Source organism: Pavona decussata, unplaced genomic scaffold (genome assembly GCF_977016875.1).
Source record: "Pavona decussata unplaced genomic scaffold, jaPavDecu1.1 SCAFFOLD_1, whole genome shotgun sequence".
Classification (NCBI taxonomy): domain Eukaryota; kingdom Metazoa; phylum Cnidaria; class Anthozoa; order Scleractinia; family Agariciidae; genus Pavona; species Pavona decussata.
Genome location: NW_028145425.1, coordinates 162,897 through 177,242, shown reverse-complemented (window position 1 = coordinate 177,242; position 14,346 = coordinate 162,897). Strand labels below are relative to the sequence as shown.

At 36.8% G+C, this 14,346-nt stretch overlaps 2 long non-coding RNA genes across 2 annotated transcripts; both read right to left on the bottom strand.

The window, feature by feature from the left end:
- Nucleotides 1-276: 276 nt before the first annotated feature.
- LOC146490091 (uncharacterized) lies at nucleotides 277-1,084 on the bottom strand. Its single transcript, XR_014863515.1, has 2 exons — nucleotides 757-1,084; nucleotides 277-418 (listed from the first exon to the last, which is right to left on the bottom strand). It is a non-coding gene; the product is annotated as an uncharacterized LOC146490091 (long non-coding RNA).
- A 4,618-nt stretch (nucleotides 1,085-5,702) lies between these two features.
- On the bottom strand, nucleotides 5,703-8,522 carry LOC146490090 (uncharacterized). Its single transcript, XR_014856890.1, has 2 exons — nucleotides 8,454-8,522; nucleotides 5,703-6,024 (listed from the first exon to the last, which is right to left on the bottom strand). It is a non-coding gene; the product is annotated as an uncharacterized LOC146490090 (long non-coding RNA).
- Between the last annotated feature and the right edge of the window lie 5,824 nt (nucleotides 8,523-14,346).

Here is a 14,346-nt window from a genome sequence, read left to right as displayed (position 1 = left end):
AACAGTATCACTTTGCACTCTCAAAACAAAGGAACTAATATGATTGACAGGAAGTTATGAAAGGTTCATGTTTTCCTATCCCTACCGAAACAAATGGGAAAAATTATATACTGCATTCTTAGATTAAGTTAAGAGCAAGAAAGACATCTTGACTCCCTTGTAAATCAATATCAGTTGCATGGAACTGAGCACTTAGTTTGAGTTTATCCAAAAACCAAAATAAACAACTTTAAGTGTACAAGAATAGCTATCAACCTAGGAATAAATTTTTAAAAATGAGCTTTTCAATCTAATTTATTGAATTAATGAGCTACAAGTGCAGTTAGAAAATATAAAAATGGCACAAAGCTAATTTGACTTGAAGAAATATCTCTCCTGTAAGCAAACATCTCCAATGTGCATCTCCCTCAAACAGAACCTAAACATAAAAAAAAAATCACTCAATTTGACGAGAAAAAGATGAAATTTTAAATATTTTGTAAATCCCTAGTATAACTTATAATGACTCGTTAAAATTCAATTGTTCGACGGTGTACTAGTTTGCAACGATCTCCTAGTATTAGTAAACTACATGAGTTGATATAACAACACTGGCCTACTACTGTCCGTATTAGCTTGCAATTTTAATACTATCTTGATTAAAGATTTCCTTTAGAAAATTGCTCCCTCGTCAGAAAAAACAAAAACAAAAAAAAAAAAACACTATAAACAGTTTAAAGGTGTCTATGCATACATAAATATTTGAAGTTATCTTACCTCCTTAATTGACAGAGCTGTCGGAGCTTTCGCCTTCCACCGACACAACAAAACCCCTTCTAGTTTTGACATTTATCACACTAAAAGTTTTTCTTCAAATCTGCTGTAAAAGGGGAACATTTCCACACAGTCGCGCAGGAAAAATAAGACGAGGCGTAGGAAAAAATTCGATCGCTTCCAAACCTGAAAACTTATGCAAACATTATAAAGATCCTTTCTTTTTTTATCCACCATCCTAATACAGGAAGATATCTGAACACTGCAATTTTTATCCTGTTTTATCCAAATCTCTAGAACGAAGCAAAGTAAAATTCTTCTCTTTGCTCGTTCTCAGGTAGGTACTTCATATATGGTAATTATTAATGATTACCATATATGAAGTACCTACCATATCCAGCACCCGTTCCGCTGGATAAGGGTAATGCGGGTTCGGAGAACGAGATTGCCGCCATTTTTTTAAATGATGGATCTGGGTACTAGGAGTCTAGGATCAGGAATCAGAAGACCTTAGATAACATAGTCTCCTTCGCAGCCGTTATGAGTGTCGTCACGCTACGCTCCGTTAGGAGGATCGTTGCGTGACGACCCTAATAACGGCTGCGAAGGAGACTAGCTATAGATAACATTCAAAAACGCGCGTGGGCTCTCAGAGGACGAGATTGGGGTACAAGCGCAAAGATCAACCAATCACCAACCCTTGCTAGATGAAAGGAAAATTAAGAAGAAATGCCCTCTGTTACAACAAATCAGGAGCCGATGATCATGGGCTCCTGGTATTACATTGTTGATGGGGAGTTTGCTGCATATGCACTAAAAATATATATAACTTTAGAAAGGATCGATGAGGAACTACGTCCATACGATAAGCCGAGATTTCTATAAATGCTAGCAAAAAAATTGGAGCTCCGCTTTTAGGCTTGGCTAAATATATATATTAACTTCAACTTGTCTCTCAACACCTTAAAAGTCAAACTTGACTTGGAGTTAACTTCTTGAACTTGCTTACGACGAGACGAAAAACTAAAACAGTTTGACATTTTACTTGATTGCGCTGTCGCGTGCCCTGCCGTGATCGTGTCGTGATCGGCAAGAGCGCGCTATTAAATTGCGCCTTATCTCGTTCAAGGAGAAACTTGATATTGATTCATTATAATTGGCACTTGTCGGAGGAGTTGCGATTGTTTTTATTTTACCAAAAAAACTTGTTCCTCGTGCATTGTTGAGTTATAAAAGCACTTGGGAATTTTTAAGAACACTCAAGAAGTACAGAGAGGCACTCGCCTACGGCTCGTGCCTCTCTGCACTTCTCTCGTGTTTTTAAAAATTCTCGCGTTCTTATATAACTCAACAATGCACTCGGCGCGTTTTTTATTTCTTTAGTAGTGCAACTGTGCCAGTATTTTGTGAGTTTTTCTGGATACGAAAAATGGAAAAAATCTAATGAGTACATTTTCAAAAAATAAAGGAAACCTACTATTTTTCGACGTTTAATTGTTCGATGCGTTGCCATGGAAACGGTACTTAGCTCAACGAGACGTACGAAAATACATTCCTTCTTAGTTAGTCTTACACCATACCAATTTTGGGCGTCCAGAAGTACATAGTTTCCAAATAACGTCTTCTAACACCTGTACACTAAAAAAATGTGTACGACCACCTTAAATGTTAGGCTCTTTGACGGCTGACTGTTAACCCCATTGAGACCCTCCTTTTACTCAGTTTTACTGTGAAAGGTACATTTATCCATTTATCTATTTATCCAGTCGCTCGTACAAGGTTCTTGGTTTGGTTATCCAGGACAATCTGAAGTGGAATGAGCAGATAAGTATGATTGTATCCAAGGCATCCAAGCGCGTCTGCACATTATCCATTTTCTACGTAGAGGTGGCGTCATTACTGCTGATCTTGTTGCTATCTACGTTGCTCTCGTACGCTCCGTCCTAGAGTATTGTTGCATTGTTTGGTATAACGCCTTTCCTGCCTATCTGTCTAGTGAAATAGGGCGGGTCCAAATGTATGCTTTAAGGATAATATACCCCCCATCTTCATACCAGGAAGCCTTACAACTTGTTGATCTCGCTAGACTTGAGGGCAGGCGCAACGAACTCTGTATCAGAACTTTTGATCAAATCACAAGGCAGGCCTTAGTCAAAACATCTTACCCGATTAGACCTATCCATAACTATTCTCTTAGAAACTCTAACTCTTGGAAGTCTTTTAAATGTAGAACTGAGCGTTTTAAGCGAAGCTTTTTCCCTAGTACCATCCCAATAGCAAACGTAATATCTTCTAAAAGCTGAATGTAAGTATTGTTATGTTACGATTTTTTCATAGGTTTAGTATGATTTTTTCGGCCTTTCTGATCCATATTTTTGTAATTTTACCAGGTTTTACTATTTCTAATTACTATGTTGTAAACTCCAGTCCCAACGAGTTTTTTGTAAGTTTCTAGAAATTTGTAAATGCATTGTCAGTAATTTATTTTTAATGCGAGAATGTGGTGATTAAACATTATTATTATTATTATTATTATTATTATTATTATTATTATTATTATTATTATTATTATTATTATTATTATTATTATTATTATTATTATAAGAAGAGGCTATACAGTAGGCGGGTTTTGGAAGTGGAGCAAGAGTCATTCACTCACTAGTTCTTACAAGCACAGGTGGAATGGCCGATGAATATAAGAGATTCCATAGCCGCCTTGCAGAGCTACTTGCGTTAAAGAAAGGAGATGACTACGCTACAACCATTTCTTGGATAAGGGCGAAGGTATCCTTTGCCATTCTACGATCAGCCTTGCTGTGTCTCAGAGGAACCAGGAGAAAGAGAAGAGTAGCCAATATGTCTGACATTGACATTACATCGGAAAGTGCGCAAGCCAGAATTTAAGTAGTGACTTTTTTTTGTCAGTCTGAACTATTTTTAGTGTATGATTGGAAACACTGTGACAGTTATTTAGAATATTTTATTATGAGAGTATATATATTTTTATTACATCAGTGGAAATTGTTCTTTTATCTTCTGAACCATACCATATGAATTAGCTCTTATATATGAGATGTTGATATTTTACAATTTTATGACAGCAAACTGTAAAATCACTGTGAGGTTTTAATAGAATTGAAACTGTATCTAGTAGATTTTATTCTTGTAAATAATAAAGTTGTTTCATTATTTATTATTATTATTATTATTATTATTATTATTATTATTATTATTATTATTATTATTATTATTATTAAATGAGCTACGGCAGTAAGACATAAAAGACATGAAACGAGAACAAATTAAACTCGATTTTATTTCTTTGAAACAAATCTTAATTACAAAAATGTTTTATCTCTATATACGGGACGGGGCAGGGACGTTACATTAAATTTACATCATTTAAAATACTAAGCGTGTTAATACCGCCTTCATTTATCAAGTCTGACTTGTCAAATATGCTGACTTGTAAATAGCAAAGCCCGTACATCAATGTTACTTTTTAAAAATAAAGTACGTTTAAGTTAGGCTTTGATTTACAATAATCAATATATTATTCCATAAAGACAAAGAAACTCAGTTCATCAAAACCATCCACATTTAAGTTTTGATGTTTTGAGTTCCGCATAAAATTTGAAAGCCTGAACTTTTGCAAAACCCTTTTGTTTCTATGATATTTCAAATGTAATGCCTCCTAAAATGTGAAGCGGTTGCCACGTCGCACAAACCTTTCACTTTACTGAAGATAAGCCAAAAAATAAAACAAATGAACTGATAAATGTACGAAGCTCTGATGAACTGATAAAACGTGTTTCATCACTTTGTGCGTAGTACGTTCAGTTCTAAACAGAAATGTTTTATCTCGTTCGTTCCAGTGTCAAATTTGAAAGAACGATGAACATTAATTCCACACTCCAGGAATTGTGAGAGGACCGGTACGAGTAAGGGATTGTGGGATCGTTTGAATTGTGGTGACGAATAATTCATTGTTCGGCATTTTTTCGGGGTCGTGTATCTCTTGTTAAATAGTTTTTGCCTGAAAGAGTTTATCCTTTACAACGGACTGCCAGAAAATGTACTTATTCATCGACGTACATAATGTCCATTCGTCTACCCAACCGATCCCATAATCATCCCTCACTTGTAGAGTCTCTCCGTGGTTTCTGGAGGGAGCATTAGAGTGTGTTCACGGCAGCCATGTTGGAGGAGCTAAACAATAAAAGATATTTTGCAAAAAATATATATATTTCCCAGATCGAGGAAATCATTCTATTGTTTTGCTCCTCCAATATGGCCGCCGGAACTCATTCTATTATAGTATTTTCTTAATTCAGTGTCAGTACGAGAATCTTCAAACGTTCAAGCTTTCAAACATGCACACGTGATACGTTTTAGTATGAGAGAAGGTCATAACATCACCTGTCACTCTTGTACAAAAGGCTGTTTCGCTGGGTTACAACCTTAAATGCCAGGAATAACGCCTAATTCAAGACGAAGGCCATTTTTATCTTCCTTAATTAGCTGAATTACCCTTTCCTTTTCCAGGTCAGTTGATAGTTCTATTTTATTATTCTAAGATTGATTGATTCTTTGGATATTTTGCCTACAATTTGGTGCATTAAATCAGAAACTAGTAGTTGTTGCTTTTATCATCTTAGCACCACAGGCTACCGCGTACTTTAAAAATTGGTCGCTGAATCGTGTTCGAAATTCAAACAGTTCAGAGTGCATCTTTAGAGGCAATGGCAAAATGTCTTTGAGACTTTAAACTTACGCACTATATTTTTATAATAATAACAATAATAATAATAATAATAATAATAATAATAATAATAATAATAATAATAATAATAATAATAATAATAATATTAATAATAATAATAATAACAATTATTATTATTATTATTATTATTATTATTATTATTATTATTATTATTATTTTGGCGTAATCAGTTGTTTTCTCTCGTTTTTAGTTAAAACGTTAATTAAGTCGGCCGTCATGTTGAACTAGGCGTAAAGAGAAATATTCCTCCATTCAGATTAAGAAGAAGGTCTTTCTTCACGTTTAACCCAGGCCCCGCAGTCTTTCCAATTGTATCGATTGTATCGAACAAGGGAGATCTTTCCAGTCTTGCTGCTTTTTACTACGGTACCGTTCCTCCTCAGTGATATTAATATATGATACATCTCGGGCTTGGCTGGCGAGTTTTCGGACAGGTAGACTCGCTTAGATGTAAAGAGGAACTTTCTCTCAGATGGATTACATGATGGCTGTAAATCAGAAATAAGAAGGTACTCAATAACTTTAAAAGGCAGTAGATGAAGGGTCCATCTTGATCGAACACAAAGACGCACGTTCAAAGGGACAACGTTTCTTCTTCTCCTACGCCGCTTCTCCCTACTTTCAACACCACGAGATTCGCATTTTATTTGTGTTTTTACTTGGATGCAAAATGTTGTACTGCTTCAAAACTTCTAGGTACTGTAAACCAAAGTTTCGAATTCTTTTATTTATTTATTTTGAAACCGGTTGCGAATAGACCGGTATATTGAAATTCTAGCTTGGCTACGAGGTTTGCGGGAATAAAACAAAAGAAATTAATTGTTCATCTCTGAACCTAAATGAAATTTCTTTTGTTTTATTCCCCCAAGCCTCGTAGCCAAGCTATAATTTTAATATATCGGAAATGGTCTATTAAAATGAGTATAACATATGTTTTGTGTGTGTGTGGTTTTTTTAGCCTAAATTGGCAAATAAATCAAAGAATAAGTTTTGCCTGCGTTAGAGTAAGCATCTTGTAAATCAAGGGAACGCCATCATTATTTGTTCACATTCCTGCTTTCTCTCGTTCCCTACTTCTTGCAAACTAGAATAGATTGGAAAAAAAATGATATTCTTTAACCTAATACTTGGTTTAAGCAATTGTGAAAGGAAGCTCTACAGTCTAATTACTCTTGTGACGTCACACCGGCCGTCCCGGCAGCCGGCTGATCATGATTCATCCCACGTAGGGCGGATATAGATGTCGGGTGGTGAAACGAGCGGGTCCGAGAAAAAAAGTGCGATGCAGTGGACTGGGCTCGAATTAAAAGCTAAATTAAAATGGCGGCGAGTGTTGAACAAAACGGCAAGGCTAGGGTCTTGATTTGGATGAGAGTAAAACTTCTTCAGAACTTTCAGTTAGTGCCAAAAATATATTTCATTCACGAAAGTCAATGCATCATCGCTACCATCTTTAGATAATCTTTTAATAGGTTGGCAGATAGCAGCAGCTGTGGAAGAGTCATTTGCTGCGATATTTGAAAAGAGTTGAACCGGATAGATCTACCTTCTTTTTTTTTTTTTTTTTTTTTTACATCGGTTGCTGATTAAATTTTATCTTTATTATCTGTCTAATTCTTTCGTTCATATACAGTATTTGTAAAAAATAACATTTGCTTTTCTCCAGAAAACCAGTCAGTAAATTATAAGGCAAGATTTCCGCACGGCCCCATATTTTTAATCATATATACATTTTGCGGCTCAAGCTCTATTCACGCTTGCTGTTTTTGAAAGAGGACTAATATGGCAGTGGTTCATATATAATTATTAATGTTGAGGGCGGTGCAGATGAAAATCTTTCCAATTTTTGACCTGCAGGATGCAGAGTTCTTAGAAATCCTGATTTTCAAGATTCTGAAGATTTCAAACTTTTTTTTATTATCAAACAAGTATTTGATATCATAATGTTCCTTTTTTAGGAACGGAAGGAGAGAGGGGTATAAAATACAGGCAGACAAATAAAAATGATCAAATAATATAAAAACCGGAAACTTTTTAATGTACTGTGGATTCTTTGTACTTATGCAGACTGGTCGGTTATTTATTTATTTATTTATTTATTTATTTTTACCATGGAAATGGTCAATTTATTTACTGGTGTTGTCTGTAGCCAAAAGTGTTCAAAAACGTTTTGGACAGGTTACACTAGGACCTGAAAATTAAGGGAAGAAACCTAGATTTCCGGTTTGTCGAAAGGAACTTTTGTCAGCCATTACACAAACCGGAAGCACGGAAAGAGCGCTGGTGCCAGTCCTATTCCGCATCACACATCGCACGAAGAGCGGACCGCTCGTTTCACCGCCAAACATCCATCCGCCCTGATCTCACGTACTTTCCAATACCGACTTTCGAAGAAGCACATCCTGCTTAACACTAGCGTGCGTCTAGGAGTCTTAGGATCAATGCTTTTTCATTTATTCTTTGTTTTTTCTTCTTTTTATCACCTCGAATAGCTTGATAGCTACCTGCGGGTTCTCAACTTTTTGTATGTAATTTCATGATTTATTCAATAAAGTTGATGTTGTTGCTATTGTTGTTGTTGTTGTTGTTGTTGTTGTTGTCCTGCGTCCCATGCATGGTGTTCTATTTATTATTATTATTCTATTTTGTCTATTTTGTTGTCTGTTTTTGCCGAATTATGTCCTCGCATCAGTACTGGTTTTTAGCGAGTGCTTGTCTAGTTTAACGGATCTGCAACCAGGTGATAGACTACCAGATATGGCTAATTGGTTAAGCTAAGACCTTGTGAGCCTCGATCGAAAAGTTGCTACTGACATATTTTCAGTTTAAAAGCAACCTAGCTCTTCTTATGTTCAGATCATGAGAATTCAGTTCGAAGGAGGGAAAACTCGATAAGACTTCAGAGGTTTAAACCTACCTCCAGAACCAACTTTCTCTTCGACACAGCTAGACAGACGTCTGGCATTCCGGGGAGGCTGAATGTATAGTTCAACGTGTTGCGCCGAATCTTGGTTTGCACAAAAACTACAGAAAAAGGTTTACATAAGTTAACACGAGAGAATAACCGGCTGATTGAGAGGGTGGCATGGATGTATGGGATGTGACATGGATGTACTACGTGGCGGCATTGTGGGTGTAAACGAGACTTAAACGTCTTTCGTAGTTTGGTACTGAGCAAGTGGTTTTTAGCTCGTGAATGCTCGCATGCGCAATGAACGAGTTATCGTGATGAGGGTCAAAGTCGTTCACATGTATCAAGTTTCATTCGGCAAAAACACGACACGAGGAAAGAAGAGAAAGGAAAACTTATCAAGCGCTCTTGGTTTCCATAAAGAAAATTGGGGGTAACCATGCATTTTCCAGGGATAATAAATCTACAATTTCAAATAAAATGATGTATTATTAAAATGATGAAATAAAATGATGTAATGACACAGGCAATCTCGGAAAAAGAAATCCGAGTGCTGTTATCAGGAGTCGAACTTAAGACCTTCCGATTACTAGTTTGGATACTCTACCACTGACCTACAGAAGACTCGTGGAAGCTAAGGCTTTTAAACTAGGTTCATGGGACAAACATCCTGCTTACTGCTAGGATTAGAATGTCACAGAGTGGCATATGCGCATTGAAAGGAGATGTGATGTAATATTTTAAGCCTTGTGAACAAATGAGAATGATGTATTGTTCAGTAATGACACAGGCAATCTCAAAAAAAGAAATTCCGAGTGCTCCTAGCAGTATGCAGGATGTTTGTCCCATGAACCTAGTTTAATGGCCTTAGCTTTCACGAGTGTCCTGTAGCTTAGTGGTAGAGCATCCGAACTAGTAATCGGAAGGTCTTAGGTTCGACTCCTGCTAGAAGCACTCGGAATTTCTTTTTCCGAGTTTGCCTGTGTCATTACTGATTAATACATCATTCTCATTTGTTCACCAGGCTTAAAATATTACATCACCTTTCTTTTCAATGCCATACATTGCTTTGTATTTCAGCGCTTTTTAGAATTATCGTTGCCTATTTACTCTAAAGAAATTACGTTGTAATCCCCAATTTTTTTTTGGATGTCAATAGCCCCTGCTAATTTGTTTCTGCTTTAATTTCCCGCATAGGCTTAAGGCGCGCAAAAATATCACGGTATTAGTAGGTACTGTCCTTTATATTAATAAATTCCCCGTATCCAACACGCACTTGTTGAATAATTGAGTCGCGTTCGAAGAGCGCAATCCTAATTTTATGTTTCTCCCGAAGTGCTCTCCGCCTTTCGTGCAAAAAAAAAAAAAAAAATGAAAATTTTTGGTGTAAAAACTGCCCTATGGCCGCCGTCCCTATCGCTCTTGTCATTGGAAGATTTCCGTCAAAAATAGAGGGGGCATGGGTCCCTCCCCCCTCCCCTCCCCCTCCCCCACAAAGAAAAAAACCTTCAAACGCGTCTCCATAATCTCTGATTACTATTAGTTATTGCGTTCAGCGTAGAAAGAACACACTCCTAATACAGATTGCAGTCGACATTGAATGGATCTTGGAACGCGTATCTGGTATCCCCTTCAGATTTTGAAGGTGCGAATGAAATCATCACCAACTTGACAAAGGAGAGGGAGAGTCTGGTGACATCGAACTGATTATTACTAGTATAACTATTATAAACAAACGCTTGCCAAATGTAAGCGCTAAGAAGTCAACTTACATGTGCCGCAATCGGTTTCATTTCCTGTAAATGACAGAGTTCTCTCGCCATCCGGCTTCATCTCCGCTTTGAGATATTTTCCCGCCTTAAGCGATTTTATGCTCATTACGTTGTTGTTGCCCGTCACTGTGATGTTGCACCGTGAAAGGATTCCATTAGCTTTCGCCAACACGACGTGTAAAATCACTCCAACCTGCAAACGAGAAAGAGCAGATAAATCAGCAAGGGTTGTTTTTATTTGGACTATAAGTCAATCGCATTTGTGCTCGAACCAGAGTGAGCACAAGCATTCGCCTAATTCTTACTATCCGTATGAGTTTTCTGTCGTTTATAAAATTGTATTTGAATGCTTTGGATAAATTCTGTAAAGGAAAATGTAAATCTTCTTAAGTGGCGAATGATAAATGAGATTGGGAGTCAAACCAATGTCTAAATCCTCTTTATATCTTGACAAAACGTTAAAGGAAATGGTGGTGCGGGGGGTGTGGGCTGAAGATGGAAGGGGGGGGGGGGGGGATATGCTTATTTTTAACGAAGTTTTTAAAAACCTCGTTAATCCGACCAACTCGTTTAGTTATTTCGACCACATTTTCGCTACCCGAAGTTGATCGTATTAACGCGGTTTCACTGTAGTTCGACTGATGAGTAATCTTGTTAAGTGTTACCTAAAAAAAATGTATATTTATCCAGTTACATAAATGTGATACTTATGAATATAAAATGTACACATCACCGCATTTTTCTACAAAAGCTACGACGTTCCATGTAGAAGACCTATTTACGTTTTTAGTACTCATGACTACATTTGTGTTTTAATAGTTATGTCACTCTGCAATGCCGATTGGAAATGTCCTCTTCTTTCTCAACGAAAAAAGAAAAAAGCTTTGGGGTAAATATATATTTTTTTGCGTTTCTCTTCCCCGTTAAAAGCCATTGTTTATAGGTTCCTCTCATGTCATTTTTCAGACATTTGTCCTTTTCGTAAGGGACTTGCTTGGATGCAAAACTAAGACCAATCAAAAAGAAGAAAGACCCTCCCAGTTATTTATGCAACTTAATTAGTTGCGAAAAGGAGTTTTTTGGATAAAAGAATGGATTAAAACACGAGTTGGCACCATTTCGCGAAAAGCCACGACACAACAAAAAAGAAAATTAAACTACTCGAGAACAACACAAATGCACAGAAAACAACGGAATGCTTCGATTTAAAACAAGAATATTCAAAGTGAATAGGAATATCAGTGATAACTTGCCTGAATACTGGTTTGTGAGGAAAAAGACTTGTCTCTTGATATGAACACTCTGATGGCGGGGGAAGGAAGGACGCTTTTAACAAGGAATCTCGACTATAAACCTTAAGTCGGAACCGCCTTAACTCCTCATTGATTAGACTTTACGCAATCTTGGCACCTACAATCTTGGACAGATCAAATGAAAAATTAAGACCACCCCACCCGTCCCCCAAAATCCCTTCCCCCGCCCCTCCCTATTTCAATGATGGAAAAATGGCGCGTTTTACTTTGTGCAAATTCGTCATTGATCCTTGGGGGGGGGGGGGGGGGATGGTTAATTTCTCATTTTAATCTGTCCAAGATAGTTGTACCGATGACCTCAACAGGTTATCACGAGGGCATCATGTCGCGAGATAAACATTTTTATGGTTTCCATGAGGCTTTTTTTTTTTTCAGGCTTACTTTTCGCAAATGCTTATTAACAGTTACCAATTGAGCTCTTGCAGTTACATAAATGACTGTGAGGGTCTTTCTTCTATTTACGCTTTCACCCGCAGTTCAAATGTATTTCTCATATATTGATATTATATCAGTCAAAAACAAGTCCATTGATTTATTTATAAAAGCTTGTGATATTTTAACTTCAGTTCGGCAACCGGATATCGCAAGTTGGAAAAAGGATGAGTTTTCAGTACCGTGTAAACATCTCAAGTGCGTGAAAGCAGCCTTAAACATTTTTTAATCTGATTACACAGTGCTTACTTTATTAATTTGATAATCATTGTTTGACTAAAGGGCACCGAACATTTTGTTAAAGCAGACAACATATTTACTGTATTACTTCAGATAAGCTTTGGTAAAGAAAAAAAAAAAAAAAAAAAGTTGTTGTAGCGACTGGAGTTTGTCTCAAGTCGTCCGTTGGAGGTTTTGACTTTCACGCATTTTTTTCGCATTAATCAACCGGTAAGATCGTGATGTTTATGCGTTACCAAAGGGATGACCCAGCAAGCTAACAGAGGTAGCCGTGTGAACGACATGGAACCAGCCCTTTAAAGCAGTTTAAAGCCGGAGAATCGGTGGAAAACAGTTCGTTGCTCGGCAATTTGGCATGAAACGATAAACGTCTAATAAATTCCCTTTAAAGACTGACGTTGTTTATGAAAAATGAAGCGCCCGAAGATTTAATTAAATTTTGAAACCTGTTAACGCGAATCCTGCCGCTTTAACCAAAGGTTGTTCACTTTAATAGCTTGTTTGTGCCGCGTGTTACAAATCTTTTCTTAGCTTGTTAGAGAATTATTAAAATTAACAATAATCCTGAAGATTGAGGGGCAGATTGTATTGGAAAATAAACTATAAATTCGAAAAATTGTAGATATTCTATTTGCAAACTGAAAATAAACTTAAAATGAGTTTTTACCGTCGGAAATATTTTCGTTTGATTTCTTTTGGAATTGAAATAATATATTTTTTTTCGGGGGGAGGGGGTTCCAGCCAAAATAACAACTGATGTCGTATGTTAGTAACTTACCATGATATTAACTTCTTCCACCTTCATGGTTTATGAAACTCGTTGTTTGATCTCCCGAAGCCTGCGAGTTTGAGTCTTCCGCAGTAAGCATGAATTCATCTTCCAGTTAACTTTACAATCGCTCGAATCTTACGTAATACATGTTTATTACCGCCCGGGAAGATCCCGTCAAGAGGCAACGATTGTTATTATCACCAAGTTATTTTACGGTGCAGAGGTAAACACCAACAAATTAATATGCAAAAAGACGGATAGCAAATTGGATTTACCTTAATTCGGCATTCTCCACACTCCACAAACGTTTGTCAATATTGATGCACCGTTTTAACGCAGGCGTTGTACAACTTAGTGTCATCTTTTACTGCACTGGAATTTTATCGTACAATAATTTTCTTGTAACGCGGGACTTTACCGAAAATCGATTAAGGCGTTAACGTAATCGTGTTTGTTTTTGAAGTTGATTCTGTTACCATGCAAATTATCGTGTATTGTCTACGGTGCTTTTTCATAAGCCACCGGGGCATGGAACCGGAAGTTGTCCAAGTTAATAAAATTACGCAACAAAACACCGAATGTTATTTCACGGGAAATAGCAAAACGCAACAGAACATTGACAGAAAGTTAAATAGGCTCAGTAGCTTTGTTTCAATGTAGGATTTCATCCACTGATTCAGATGTTTATCAGAGATGCATTGCATACCATTTGTGCGCGAGTTTGGTCATGCATAAAGACCTTTTATTCCTTCAATGAAACAAATGCTATCTCCTTAATTAACTGCAACTTGTTCTGTATTATATGAGAGAATTTACAGATACTTTCAAATTTAACGGCAGAGAATAATTGTTGTCGATTCGGCAATTCTGATTCATCAATATACTTTGTTTTTAAAATTAATGCGTAACATCTAATTACCGCGCCGTATGCTATGCTTAGTGAATTTCGTACCCGGAAAACAACAGCTATGTGTTTGACAAACACGAAATCCCGTTAGTTTGCTTGTTTTAACTTAATAACAATTCAGTTAAAACTAGACGGGATGCGGACAGCGGGTGATTTTCTTTAGTAGTGGATTGCTCAAAGGACTACTCATGAACAAATTCACCGTGATTGATTTAGCAAAACTGTGAGATATCGGTGATTTCTGTTCTACAAGGAGAACAGTCACGGAGAGTTTGCTGTATTTTAATCAAAGCTATTTAAATATTCCACACAGCGCCTCTTCTCTGACATAAAATTATTCGTAGAGTATCAGGAGGACAATTTTAAGTGATTTCTCCAATGAAGAACAATTTATTTTATATATAAATCAGCCGGGGCACAGGAAGAAACTTGAAAAAGTTGGCCAATTATTTCAAGTTGTAAT